Below are 14,407 nucleotides of genomic sequence, written 5' to 3'. Positions count from 1 at the left end.
GCCACAGCAGCACCATGTGGGAGCTTACTAGGAGGAATTCAGATTCATGGCTGCCTACCAAATTAGAATCCCAGGCGGACGCGACCGACCGGCGCGCTAAGCGCGGCCAAGAGGAGCCACCTCATGTCCAAGGTCAGGGGCAGAAGCCAGGAGGACCCCATGCCCGAAGGGCGGCGGCCAAGAGGAGTTACCCCACGTCCAAGGTCAGGGGCAGCGGCCGAGAGTACCAGACTGCGACGGCTCAGGAATGGCCGAGAGGAGCTACCCTGCATCCGAGGTCGGGGGGGCGGCCGAGAGGAGATACCCAGCGTCCGAGGTCAGGGGCGGCGACGAGAAGAGTTACCCCATGTCCGAGGTCAGGGGCGGCGGCGGGGAGAACCAACCCCACGTCCAGGGAGCCATGGCTGCACGGGCACGGGAGGGCCTAGAGGAGCTATCCCATGTTGAAGGTCAGGAAGGCCGGCCGTGAGGAGATACCCCTCGTCCAAGGTAAGGAGCAATGGCTGTGCTTTGCTGGAGCAGCTGTGAAGAGATACCCCATGTCCAAGGTAAGAGAAACCCAAGTAAGACGGTAGGTGTTGCAAGAGGGCATCAGAGGGCAAACACACTGAAACCATACTCACAGAAAACTAGTCAATCTAATCACACTAGGACCACAGCCTTGTCTAACTCAAAGAACTAAGCCATGCCCCTGAGGCAACCCAAGATGGGTGGGTCATGGTGGAGAGGTCTGACAGAATGTGGTCCACTGGAGAAGGGAATGGCAAACCACTTCAGTATTCTTGCCTTGAGAACCCCATGAACAGTATGAAAAGGCAAAATGATAGGATACTGAAAGAGGAACTCCCCAGGTCAGTAGGTGCCCAATATGCTACTGGAGATCAGTGGAGAAATAACTCCAGAAGGAATGAAGGGATGGAGCCAAAGCAAAAAGAATACCCAACTGTGGATGTGACTGGTGATAGAAGCAAGGTCCAATGCTGTAAAGAGCAATATTGCATAGGAACCTGGAATGTCAGGTCCGTGAATCAAGGCAAATTACAAGTGGTCAAATAAGAGATGGCAAGAGTGAATGTCGACATTCTAGGAATCAGCGAACTGAAATGGACTGGAATGGGTGAATTTAACTCAGATGACCATTATATCTACTACTGCGGGCAGGAATCCCTCAGAAGAAATGGAGTAGCCATCATGGTCAACAAAAGAGTCCGAAATGCAGTACTTGGATGCAATCTCAAAAACGACAGAATGATCTCTGTTCATTTCCAAGGCAAACCATTCAATATCACAGTAATCCAAGTCTATGCCCCAACCAGTAATGCTGAAGAAGCTGAAGTTGAACGGTTCTGTGAAGACCTCCAAGACCTTTTAGAACTAACACCCAAAAAAGATGTCCTTTTCATTATAGGGGACTGGAATGCAAAAGTAGGAAGTCAAGAAACACCTGGAGTAACAGGCAAATTTGGCCTTGGAATACGGAATGAAGCAGGGCAAAGACTAATAGAGTTTTGCCAAGAAAATGCACTGGTCATAACAAACACCCTCTTCCAACAACACAAGAGAAGACTCTATACATGGACATCACCAAATGGTCAACACCGAAATCAGATTGATTATATTCTTTGCAGCCAAAGATGGAAAAGCTCTATAGAGTCAACAAAAACAAGACCAGGAGCTGACTGTGGCTCAGACCATGAACTCTTTATTGCCAAATTCAGACTGAAATTGAAGAAAGTAGGGAAAACCACTAGACCATTCAGGTATGACCTAAATAAAATCTCTTATGATTATACAGTGGAAGTGAGAAATAGATTTAAGGGCCTAGATCTGATAGAGTGCCTGATGAACTAGGGAATGAGGTTCGTGACATTGTACAGGAGACAGGGATCAAGACCATCCCCATGGAAAAGAAATGCAAAAAAGCAAAATGGCTGTCTGGGGAGGCCTTACAAATAGCTGTGAAAAGAAGAGATGCGAAAAGCAAAGGAGCAAAGGAAAGATATAAACATCTGAATGCAGAGTTCCAAAGAATAGCAAGAAGAGATAAGAAACCCTTCTTCAGCAATAAATGCAAAGAAATAGAGGAAAACAACAGAATGGGAAAGACTAGAGATCTCTTCAAGAAAATCAGAGATACCAAAGGAACATTTCATGCAAAGATGGGCTCGATAAAGGACAGAAATGGTATGGACCTAACAGAAGCAGAAGATATTAAGAAGAGATGGCAAGAATACACAGAAGAACTGTACAAAAAAGATCTTCATGACCAAGATAATCACGATGGTGTGATCACTGACCTAGAGCCAGACATCCTGGAATGTGAAGTCAAGTAGGCCTTAGAAAGCATCACTACGAACAAAGCTAGTGGAGGTGATAGAATTCCAGTTGAGCTATTCCAAATCCTGAAAGATGATGCTGTGAAAGTGCTGCACTCAATATGCCAGCAAATTTGGAAAACTCAGCAGTGGCCACAGGATTGGAAAAGGTCAATTTTCATTCCAATCCCAAAGAAAGGCAATGCCAAAGAATGCTCAAACTACCGCACAATTGCACTCATCTCACACACTAGTAAAGTAATGCTCAAAATTCTCCAAGCCAGGCTTCATAAGTGAACCGTGAACTTCCTGATGTTCAAGCTGGTTTTAGAAAAGGCAGAGGAACCAGAGATCAAATTGCCAACATCTGCTGGATCATGGAAAAAGCAAGAGAGTTCCAGAAAAACATCTATTTCTGCTTTATTGACTATGCCAAAGCCTTTGACTGTGTGGATCACAATAAACTGTGGGAAATTCTGAAAGAGATGGGAATACCAGACCACCTGACCTGCCTCTTGAGAAATTTGGTTGCAGGTCAGGAAGCAACAGTTAGAAGTGGACATGGAACAACAGACTGGTTCCAAATAGGAAAAGGAGTACGTCAAGGCTGTATATTCTCACCCTGTTTATTTAACTTATATGCAGAGTACATCATGAGAAATGCTGGACTGGAAGAAACACAAGCTGGAATCAAGATTGCCAGGAGAAATATCAATAACCTCAGATATGCAGATGACACCACCCTTATGGCAGAAAGTGAAGAGGAACTCAAAAGCCTCTTGATGAAAGTGAAAGTGGAGAGTGAAAAAGTTGGCTTAAAGCTCAACATTCAGAAAACGAAGATCATGGCATCCGGTCCCATCACTTCATGGGAAATAGATGGGGAAACAGTGGCAGACTTTATTTTTCTGGGCTCCAAAATCACTGCAGATGGTGACTGCAGCCATGAAATTAAAAGACGCTTACTCCTTGGAAGGAAAGTTATGACCAACCTAGATAGCATATTCAAAAGCAGAGACATTACTTTGCCAACAAAGGTTCATCTAGTCAAGGCTATGGTTTTTCCTGTGGTCATGTATGGATGTGAGAGTTGGACTGTGAAGAAAGCTGAGCACCTAAGAATTGATGCTTTTGAACTGTGGTGTTGGAGAAGACTCTTGAGAGTCCCTTGGACTGCAAGGAGATCCAACCAGTCCATTCTGAAGGAGATCAGCCCTGGGATTTCTTTGGAGGGAATGATGCTAAAGCTGAAACTGCAGTACTTTGGCCACCTCATGCGAAGAGTTGACTCATTGGAAAAGACTCTGATGCTGGGAGGGATTGGGGGCAGGAGGAGAAGGGGACGACAGAGGATGAGATGGCTGGATGGCATCACTGATTCGATGGACGTGAGTCTGAGTGAACTCCGGGAGTTGGTGATGGACAGGGAGGCCTGGTGCTGCGATTCATGGGGTCGCAAAGAGTCGGACACGACTGAGCAACTGATCTGATTTGATCTGATGGGGTCCAGGAATCTGCTTTTCAACAGGACCTCCCAGTGATTCTGAGGCAAAGGTTTGAGAAAAGCGAACGTGAAAGTCACTCAGTCGTGTCTGATTCTTTGTGACACCATAGACTATACAGTCCATGGAATTCTCCAGGCCAGAATACTGGAGTGGGTAGCCTTTCCCTTCTCCAGGGGATTTTCCCAACCCAGGTCTGCCACATTGCAGGCGGATTCTTTACCAGCTGAGCCACAAGGGAAGCCCATGAATACTGGAGTGGGTAGCCTATCCCTCCTCCAGCGGATCTTCCCGACCCAGGACTCAAACTGGGGTCTCCTGCATTGCAGGTGGATTTGAGAAGCACTGATTTGAAGTGCTTTAAAAGGTTTGAGAAGCACTGCTGTAAAAAAAACAAAACAAAACAAAAAAAAAACAACAACAACAGAAAAACAACCTTTTTATTTTATATTGAAGTACAGCCGGTCAGGAGCCTGGTGGGCTACAGTCCATGGGGTTGCAAAAGAGTTGGACATGACTTAATGATTAAACTACAAGAATAACATATTCAATCAGCAATGTTGTGCTAGTTTCAGGTCAACAGCAAAGGAACTCAGCCATATAGATAGATACATGTATTCACTCTCCCCCAAACTCCCCTCCCTTCCAGGCTGCTACATATTTAATAACACTGAGCAGCGTTCCCTATGCTATACAGTAGGGTTGTTGGTTATCCAGTTTAAATATAACAGTGACTACATGTCGATCCCAAACTCCCTAACTACCTCTTCCACTCATCCTTGCCCCTGGCAACCATAAGTTCGTTCTGAGAAGCATTGCTTTTTGATGAGCATTGGTCATCAACCAGCCATGCCTCCCCAGCCTTCCAGGCCAAGTGTGGCCCTGCCTGGGACATGTGCCCCTGCCCTCAGGCCCCTCTGGGAAAGTGGAATGTCCAGGCCACCGAGCCCATCTGTCCCCTGCCTATCAGGAGAACTGATCATGCCCATTTCCACGTGGGCCGTAGTGGGCTGCCCAACGTGGCTTAATTAAACAGGGGAAAAGATCAGGTTAATGCCAGATAAGCAGGCAGGATTAAAACAGACAGAAAGAATGGACAAAGGGGGAGTTGTCAGCACCCTGGCCTGTCTAGAATGATTATTAATAATGATAAGCTGGAGAACAAGAATAATAAAGGAATAATGAACTGGTTCTGAAAGTGACAGGAGATGGGATCTGATAGAGAGATGAGCCCTGGGGGCCTGATGCCCTGGGGATGGGGAGCAGGGTTTGTGGTGGAGGCTCGGGGCTGGGGGAAGGACTCTCTTCCTTCAAGGAGGCCAAAGACCCAGGAGGCCGATCGGACCCAGGTCCCAGTTAAAGCTATATTCACTCTCCTCCCTCTAGATGACTGCAGATCTTAAAGCCATGCAATGCATCAAAATCACCTGGGGGTACCACATTAAAAATGCAGATTCCCAGGCCCAACTCCGGAGGTGCTGATCCCCCAGGTCTAAGGTGAAGGCCAGGCATCAGCATTTTGGATGCCTTCCCAGGAGGATCTGTTGTGGTGGTCCATGAACTTTGCTTTTAGAAACACTGATCTTATATGCCAGGGATGGTATCTACCTGGAGCAGGGGGTACATGTCATGTTTGGATCATTCTGAAAACACATCTGGCAGCTGCTGCCAAAGGAGAGAGAGAAGAGGGGTGGGGAGGGGTGAATTGATGCCCTCCATGTGAGCTCTGCAAAGCGGGACAAAGGCAGGCCTACATCCAGGGAGGAAGTTGCACCAGCTTTGGCCTTGCTGTCATGCCCTGGTGCCTGGCATTGGCACTGACAGATACAAGCACTGTATCTCCTTTGGCCAGGGGTCACAAACTCACAGCGTCCACGGAAGCAAAGAAGAGGCAGGCCTGGGGGCGCCTCCAGGGTGCGCAGTACGGGAAGGCGGGTTCGGTACTACCGGATCTTTGCAAGAAGCGGAGGTCTGTTTGCCTTTTCCTGTGATACTCCTGATTTTTATATGTTGTCAGGTAAGACATAAATGTCAAGAAAACTGTTAAACTGTTTCAGCCAATATACTGTGAGTGCAGACTGCAGTCTGTGAGATGACAGTTTGCATGGCTCTTGAACAGGGTCGGAGGTGGGCAAGGTGACAGTTTAAAGTGCATATACTCAGGTGCCCCCTGCCAGGTCTCTAATCTTGCAGGTCAGGCTTGGGAACCTGTTTGTTGGGTAAGGTCTGTGGAGTCCTCAGAGGCAGGCGGGCCGTGCCAGGCAGCCACCTCTGAGAAGCCCTGGCTTGCAAGTATTGTCGTTTTGCCTCTAGACTCTAGGGTAACACTTTAAACAGCCCACTGAAAGGTGGGCAGACGGAAAACCTGACATCCTTGGCATCCTGTGCCCAGTGCCCCTGTCCTGCTGAGTGATGGGCACAGCTTCAAGGCTCTAGCATTGCCGTGGTACAAAAACTGCCCCTCACGGAGGAGACCCCAGTGTGGGGTCAGAACCTTGCTGCAGCCCGTCAGGAGAAGGAACCAACAGAACCCTGGATGTACTCCGAACAGGAATGGACTCTTCCCCAACTCATCCAGTGTTTGATGAAGATGAAATGAGAAAGCCCTGGGTTAAGCCTTACTTTCTCTTACCTGTAAAATGGGCACAATCGCAGTACTGCCTTGTTGAGTTGAGATGGTTGAGTGAGATACTCTACAGAGTGCATTGCATCTTTTGCCTGAAACCTGGTAAGGGCTTCATAAATGATAGCTATTATTGTTGTTGTTCACTCACTAACTTGTGTCTTCACTCTTTGCAACCCCATGGACTACAGCCTGCCAAGCTCCCCTGTCCCTCACTGTCTCCTAGAGTTTGCTCAGATTCATGTCCATCGAGTCACTGATGCCATCCAACCATCTCACCCTGTTACCCCCTTCTCCTCCTGCCCTCAATCTTTCTCAGCATCAGGGTCTTTTCCAATGAGTCGGCTCTTCACATCAGGTGGCCAAAGTACTGGAACTTCAGCTTTAGCAATCTTTCCAATGAATATTCAGGGTTGATTTCCTTTAGGATTAACTTGTTTGTCCTCCTTGTGGTCCAAGGGACTCTCAAGAGTCTTCTCCAGCACTACAATTCAAAAGCATCAATTCTTCGGCACTCAGCCTTCTTCTTCATTTTTTTTTTTATGGACCAACTCTCACATCCATTCATGACTACTGGAAAAACCATGACTTTGATGATACAGACCTCTGTCGGCAAAGTGACGTCTCTGCTTTTTAATATGCTGTCTAAGTTTGTCATAGCTTTCCTTCCAAGGAGCAAGAGTCTTGTAATTTCATGGCTGTGGTCACCATCTGCAGTGATTTTGGAGCCTAAGAAAATAAGGTCTATCCCTGCTTCCACTTTTTCTCAACCTATTTGCTTTGAAGTGATGGGACTGGAGGCCATAATCTTTGTTTTTTTAATAAATGATAGCCACGGCTGGACATAAACATGAACTGGGACACATGCTAACAGGGACACAGGGGGCACTTAGCTCTTAGTCTTAGCCAGGGACAAAGCTGTCTCAGGGGACAGCGCCTGACACTGCCTGGCCCCAGAGTGCTCATCAGTGAATTAGACACACGATCAAGAGGCCAACAGGGAATTCCCACTCTGGGACTGATTAGGACAGGCCCAGCCTCACCCTCCCCAACATGGACCGGACTCCCCTGTTTCCACCAGCGCCTTCTCCCTGTGGCCTCACAATCACTCTCCTAAGGCCCCCTTTGTCCTGGACCAGCCATCCCAGGGGACTGCTATTCCCTCTGCCATTTCTTACCTGGTGGGCGGCTGGAATGAGCAGAAGAGCTGCCTGTCTTTTCAGGGGCTTGATGGGAGTCTGGCAGAAGGAACTAGAGGTGACCCAGTGCTGGAAGGCAGCAGGTCCCTCAGAGCGGCCAGGGCGGAGGGAAGTCGGCTCCGTCTGAATGATCATTGCGTAGAAGGGCTGACGAGGGGATGGAACTGTGAGCAAGAGAATCTACAGAATAACGCCCATCATTGAAAAGGAGGCGGGAGAGAGGTACCGAAAGGAAGGTTCTGCAAGATGTGCTGTTGAGCAGAGAAAGCAAAATCCAGGCCATCCTTGCAGAATGGTCCCTACTACCTAAATAAAACTAAGCTCTGGGTCTCTATTTGTATGTCCATGTATATGTAAGTGCGCAGAAATCTCTGGAATGATATCACAGTCACCTCTGGGGAGGGCTGTGGAATGGAAGGGGGCAGGATATTCACTATATTTAGATATACAGTTTTAAATGTAGTGATTATGTATTTATGTATATAATTTCATGAATATGTGCAAGTTAAAGATCATATTTTAAAAATGGGATTTGTGAGCTTTTAAAAAAAGAAATTTTTTTTATTTTAAAGAGCTGGCATCCAAAGTTCCTATATCCCTGCATCCCCCAGGTCAAAAGATTTATTGCAATGCAAAAGATGGCATACCCTGTTCCCTCTGGGGTCACATCTGTTTTAATCAGTCTTGGGTCTTCAAGGTTCCCTGTGTCCGCCCTTACTCCAGGCTCAGTGGACCTGGGCTTCCATTAGAAAGTCAAATATGAGTCCCAAATGCCTGTGCTTTACTTCACATCGGACTACCTGTGGTAGTCAGACTTGCTGGCTTTTCTTTCCATGGAAACTCATGGAAGACTAAACTGCAGATAAGACTGTGAAGGCAGCTCTGGAGTCTGAGTAGACTCCTAGTCCGAGGGGCGGGGGCTGAGGTGGCCTTTCCACAGGGCCTCTTTGCTTCCTGAACCAGTTCTCAGGGGCAGCCAGGCTGCTGGGTCCCAGGGCACAGGGGACGTTGAAAAAACTGTATGATGCTGCAGAAACTAGGCCACCTCCTCTACCTGAAGGGGTGAGGGGACAACAGTGAGAATCAAGTTCACCGATGTACAATTGACATACCATAAAATCACTCTTTTTTAAGTGAATCCTTTGATGAGTTTTATAAACAGACATGTAACCAATTGCACAATCAAATTATGGAACATTTCCATCTCCCTAGAATGTTCCCTCCCACCTCCATGTAGCATTCCCCCCTCCCCCCGCCCTCCCCTGCCTCACCTAGGTTTGGGTTTTATTTATTTATTTTGTTTTCTAGTTAAAGAAGTAAGTGTTAGTCGCTCAGTCATGCCTGGCTCTTTGCGACCCCAGGGACTGCAGCCCACCAGGCTCCTCTGTCCATGAGATTTCCCAGGCAAGGATACTGGAGTGGGTTGCCATTTCCTTCTCCAGGGGATCTTCCCAACCCAGGGATCGAACCCAGGTCTCCCGCATTGCAGGCAATTCTTTACCAGCTGAGCCACAAGGGAAGCCCAAAGGCTATACTAATTTTTTCTCTTTGCTTCAGCTTCCCCTGCCAGTGCTATCTCCTCCAACTACACCCTAGGAGGGGGCTTTCTTGTTCAGTCTTGGTTCCACCGTCTTTGTCCTTAAAGTTGCATGAGCACCCCGGAGAGCATGCGTCTCAGGTACAGTGTGGGGCTGCCCACTGGGCTTCTGTCAGAACAAGCCTGGCCCTTCACAAAGCCTCCAGCAGCTTCCCCTCTGCTGAAGGAGAGCACGCCATCTCAACAGCTGTGTGCTAGGGTGGCGTGTCTACCGGGCCCCTGCCCCGGAGAGGTCTGGGGCACAGTCGTCTAAGTGGCATTTCTTCTTCCACCTTCATCAATGACCACCCCCTTCAGACTCTGAAGGAGGGCACACCCAGTCTCCTGGCAGGCCTGGTATCCACAACACCCGCTGTTCTCTGCCCATACAGCCACCAATAGAGTCTTTAGGCCTGACCTCAGCAAAAAAGAGGAAGCTGTTTTCTCCTCTGGCCTAGAGGACACCAGATTCTTTCATCAAATACCTGCTGGGGGGTTTCAGTTCCTCCTCGGTTGGATTAGGTTCTACGGTGGCACTTAAATGAGTGAGAGGGACTGAGCTCTGGCCAACCTCCCCCAGTCCCTCTCCAGGAATCCCAAACCCACTGCACCTCAGCCAGACCACAGGGGTCTGGGAGGCGTCTGGATTTTGGAGAAGCCGTTGCCCACTCCTCTAACCAGCTGCCTCCTCTCAGCCCTGCTCCAGAGTCTCGGCTGGACCACCACATCTAGCTGGACCACCCCAGGCCCACAGTTTGGGCCCTGCGGGAAGCAGACACCCAGACTGAAAGATAAAGAGGGAAAGATGCAGGACGCGACAGGAAGAGGCTTCAGGCCGAGATGAAGGGCTGACAGCTGTGGACAGAGAGGAGAGGAAGGAGGATTGGATAGCAAGGATCTCAGACTGCCATGCAGCTCTGACAAAGCTGCCGCCAGCCCCAGGAGGAGGTCTGGTGGGAAGACTGCTCTAGAGGAGTCCTGTGCTGGCCTGGACTGGCGAGCCCCGAACCACATCAGGTTCAGCAACGGTCTGGGAAGCTCACAGCCTGGACCTGGAAGCAGATCCTGAAGGCACGTCACTTCTTGGGCAAATTTCCCAAAGGGTGCAACCGACACTGTCTGTCCTCCAGAACTCGGCATGGAGACCTTGGCGGCTGGCAGCCGGGGTGGGCTCTCCTGCCCCGAAGGCCTGGAAGCCAGACACATTCCCGGCAGCCTTATCTCCATCACACCTCTGCAGCATGACTGAGGCACTGGTGGCAGCCACAGAAAGAAGGCAAACCTGCTAACGTTCTCCTGCTGAGCTGGACCTTTATCAGGAGCAGATGCCATCAGCTGCAGGGCAGAGTTTAAATGGTTCAATGGAGGGCAAATGACTGAGGGTCCAGTTATTGGCCCTGGAAATATCCCAGAACTCTGCTCAAACTCTCGTCAAACCCATACTGGACACCGGGTTAGATTTCTGATCAGAGGGGGATAACCCCAGAGTAGGTAACACTGGACCTCCTCCAGAGCTCATGTGGTTTTAGCGTGCCCGTCAGGCAGGGGCCTGCTTACTGACTAAAGAACACTGCTCTGCAAGTCAGGACTCAAGTTCCAATACCCATGACCTTGGATGAATGCCCTTGGGAAACAGGATTTATTGTTGTTCCATCATTCAGTCGTGTCTGACTCTTTGCCGACCCCATGGACTGCAGCACTCCAGGCTTCCCTGTCCTTCACCATCTCATCTTCTGTGGTCCCCTTCTCCTTCTGCCTTCAATCTTTCCTAGCATCCTGGTCTTTTCCAATGAGTTGGCTCTTTGCATCAGGTGGCCAAAGTATTGGAATTTTAGCTTCAGCATCAGTCCTTCCAATGAATATTCAGGGTTGATTTCCTTTAGGATGGACTGGTTGGATCTCCTTGAGTCCAAGGGACTCTCAAGAGTCTTCTCCAACACCACAGTTCAAAAGCATCAATTCTTCGTCACTCAGCCTTCTTTATGGTCCCACTCTCATACTCACTGGCAAAATGAGGAGATGGGGCAGCGTCTTGCAGTCAGTGCCTGGAGAGTGTGGTCAGAAATGGAAGTGAGGGCGGAGTGGGGTGTGTTGACCTGCCCCTATTCAACGGAGCTCTGGCCTCTCTGCTCATGGCAGTCTCTGCCCCAGGGACTGTGGCCTGGTAGACAGATCTCCCAATTTCATAAGAGAAGCTGGAAATCCAGGTTTAAAATAAAACCTTTCTATTTTAAATGTTGATAATTAACCGAATAATGAAAAAAACTTGCGTTAGCCAAATCAAACATGTCCTATGGGTCAAAATCAGCCTGTGGACCTCCCCCTCATGACCTTGGGGTAGATGCCCACGTGTAATCAGTGCCGAATATGCAGCCATCTGGGCAAGGGGGCATTGTCTGTCCAACCAGTGTGACCAGAGCTCAGCTCCTGAGTGCTGGCTTCGTGTGCCAGACACTGTACATGGTTAAAACAACACAATAATGCTTTGAGACAGGAATTGTTTTCTACAGATGAGAAAACCGAGGCACAGGGAGGCAGGGAATCTGCCTGAGGCCTTGAGGCTGTGACGGGAAAGCGCAGGGATTTGAACCTGGGATCATCTCCATTCTCAGCCTCTGTGCCCTCCTGCCTTGCTCCCTCCGTGCTGACTTCTGACTCCCAAGGGACAGTTAAGCACCAAGCAGGCCGAAAAGTACTCAGGAGGTAGCGGGGTGCAGATTCTGGGACTGGTATTTAGGAGGGTGCCCCATCCCTGTGCACCGCCCCTCCCAGTACCATCCCATCTGCTGGCAGGACCTGTGGCTGGTGGATGGCATCTACTGCAGCCCGAGAGAGAGCTCTGGAAGAGACAGCCTTCTGCAGGGCTCTTCCTGGTCTTCGCCCAGCCCCTCCCCAGCAGGTGTTCTCTGGCGGGGGACCACTTCCCCCATGCAGTGCTGTTTGCTGCAGCTGCGGCAGATGCTGCTGGGGTGAGTTGGCCAGCCCTCGTTCTGTGGAAGCCAGGAGCCTCTGCAGCCCCGGGGAATTCGGGGCTAATGCTCAGCCCTGGCACGGTCCCCTCTCTTGCTGACCCCTCCAGTCCAGGTCACCATGACAGATGCTGGGAACATATGCCGGGAATTAATTCACTCCGGCTCAGCCACGAGAGGGGCGGCCTCTTCCTCTGCTTGCTCCCAACACCCTTCCTCTCTGATGTCTGCTTCGCTAAAGGAAAAAAAAAATCAGGCTTTCCCTTCCTCCCTTGCTCCTAACCTCCCGCCACTGGGCTTTCTCACCAGTATTCTGAGCCTGCTGCCCAAGGTATCTGAGTCCTGAAGTCTGCCCTCCTCGACCCTGCTCCCGTCTTAAATAGGACCAAAGGCTAAGGAGCCTAATTGGTCTCTCCAGCTTTTTGCTTCCTGATAGATTCTGTCCCAACTGGAAATGATGAGGGGATTTTTTTCCTTGTTTTTTCCTTTTCTTAAGGGAAGTTTGCCTCTCTCTCTTAGGAGCCCAGAATCCCCCCATCCTTCCAGCCTTTCTTTCCATCTAACTCAGCTCACTCTTGCTGTGATTGCTTTTCTGAATGGCGACTAGCAGCTGAACTTGGGAAGCCTGCGGCTCTTGTTATTTCTCTTTCGTCTAAGGAGGGATTGGCAAACTTTTTCTGTAAAGGGCTAGAGAGTAAATAATTCAGGCTTTGCAGGCCACGCGGTCTCTGTCACAACTGAGTTCTGCTCCTGTAGCCCCAAGGTAGCCACAGGCAGTATGTAAATGAAGGTACGTGGCCGCGTTCCAGTAAACTTTACACAGGCAGGTGGCGGGCTGGATTTGGGCCACAGGCTGCAGTACGCTGACCCCTCTAAGCACACCAACCTCCTTTGCATTTCTTGGTGGACAAACCAAGCTCCCTCTCTCTTCTTTCATCTGCACTCTACAGTGGATTATTTGGGTTCCTGCACTTGTCTGGAAAGCCTCTGTGTTTTTCAAAACCAATGCTTTGAGAACACAGAGGAATCTTGTGTCTTTAGGGCCGTGTCTTATTTGACTTTGAACTCCTGGAATATGCAAAAGCCTGGAAAGAAACTCAAACAACACCCGGTCTTATCCTGGAGAAGCTTACAGGCTGGTGGGGAGAGTGGACAGATGAGCTGTGTGTTCTCAGCAGAGAACTGACAGGAAGAAGGCGGGGAGGGAGGAACCAGGAGATTGTGCCTCCTATAAACTTGGCAGTGACCTTTGAAAAAACTTACGGGAAGGAGATAAGAAAAAATCTTAATTTTTACTGAATTAATCCTGATACGATAAAGCACTGAAAAACCAAACAAATAAAACTGATGCCCTGGAAAAGTTTGGCAGTTAAAAGTTAAACAGAAATATACCATAGAATACCGGAGTGGGTAGCCATTTCCTTCTCCAGGGGATCGTCCCTACCCAAGGACCAAACCCATATCTCCTGAATTCCAGGCAGTTTCTTTACCATCTGAGCTACCAGGGAAACCCTAAATATACCATATGACCCAACAATTTCACTTCTAGGAATCTACCTTGGAGAAATGAAAATCATCTGTCCACACAAAGACATGGACACGAATGTCCACAGGGGCTTTATTCTTAAGTCCAAACTAGAAATGACTCAAATGTTCAAGAGCCGTGGAATGTCAAGCATAACATAGTATGTGTCCATATTAAGAGAAGAACGTTCAGTAATCCAAAGGATGAACCGCTGGCGCATGGTATGACACGGATAGACCTTGAAAATATGGTAAGTGGAAACAGCCAGACTCAAAAGACCACATGTAATGTGAGTTCCACTGATATAAAATTCCCAGAAAAGACCATTTGAGAGTGAGCAAGCAGATGAGTGGTTGCCTGGGGCTGGGCGTGGAAGAGGAGGCTAACCGTAAATGGACACAAGGGAGCCTTAGTGGATGATGAAAATGTTCCGGAGGCAGAATTATGGTGATGGTTGCATAACTCCATCAATTCACTAAAATCACTGAATGGCATACTTTCAGGGGGTAAATTTTAAGGCCTGCAAATTATACCTCAATAAAGTTGTTATAAAAACAAAACAACCCAGGTGCCAAACCATTATCTAGCCACGGCTGAGAGATGATGCCAGCGGGGGAAGGGAGGGTGGGAGCCCCTCGCGAGATGCAGGTGCTTGTTGTCACAATAAAATACCCATTGTGACTTTCCCGAGGTTCATT

The sequence above is a fragment of the Bubalus kerabau genome, chromosome 10 (genome assembly GCF_029407905.1).
Source record: "Bubalus kerabau isolate K-KA32 ecotype Philippines breed swamp buffalo chromosome 10, PCC_UOA_SB_1v2, whole genome shotgun sequence".
Taxonomy (NCBI): domain Eukaryota; kingdom Metazoa; phylum Chordata; class Mammalia; order Artiodactyla; family Bovidae; genus Bubalus; species Bubalus kerabau.
This window is presented reverse-complemented; position numbering follows the sequence as displayed.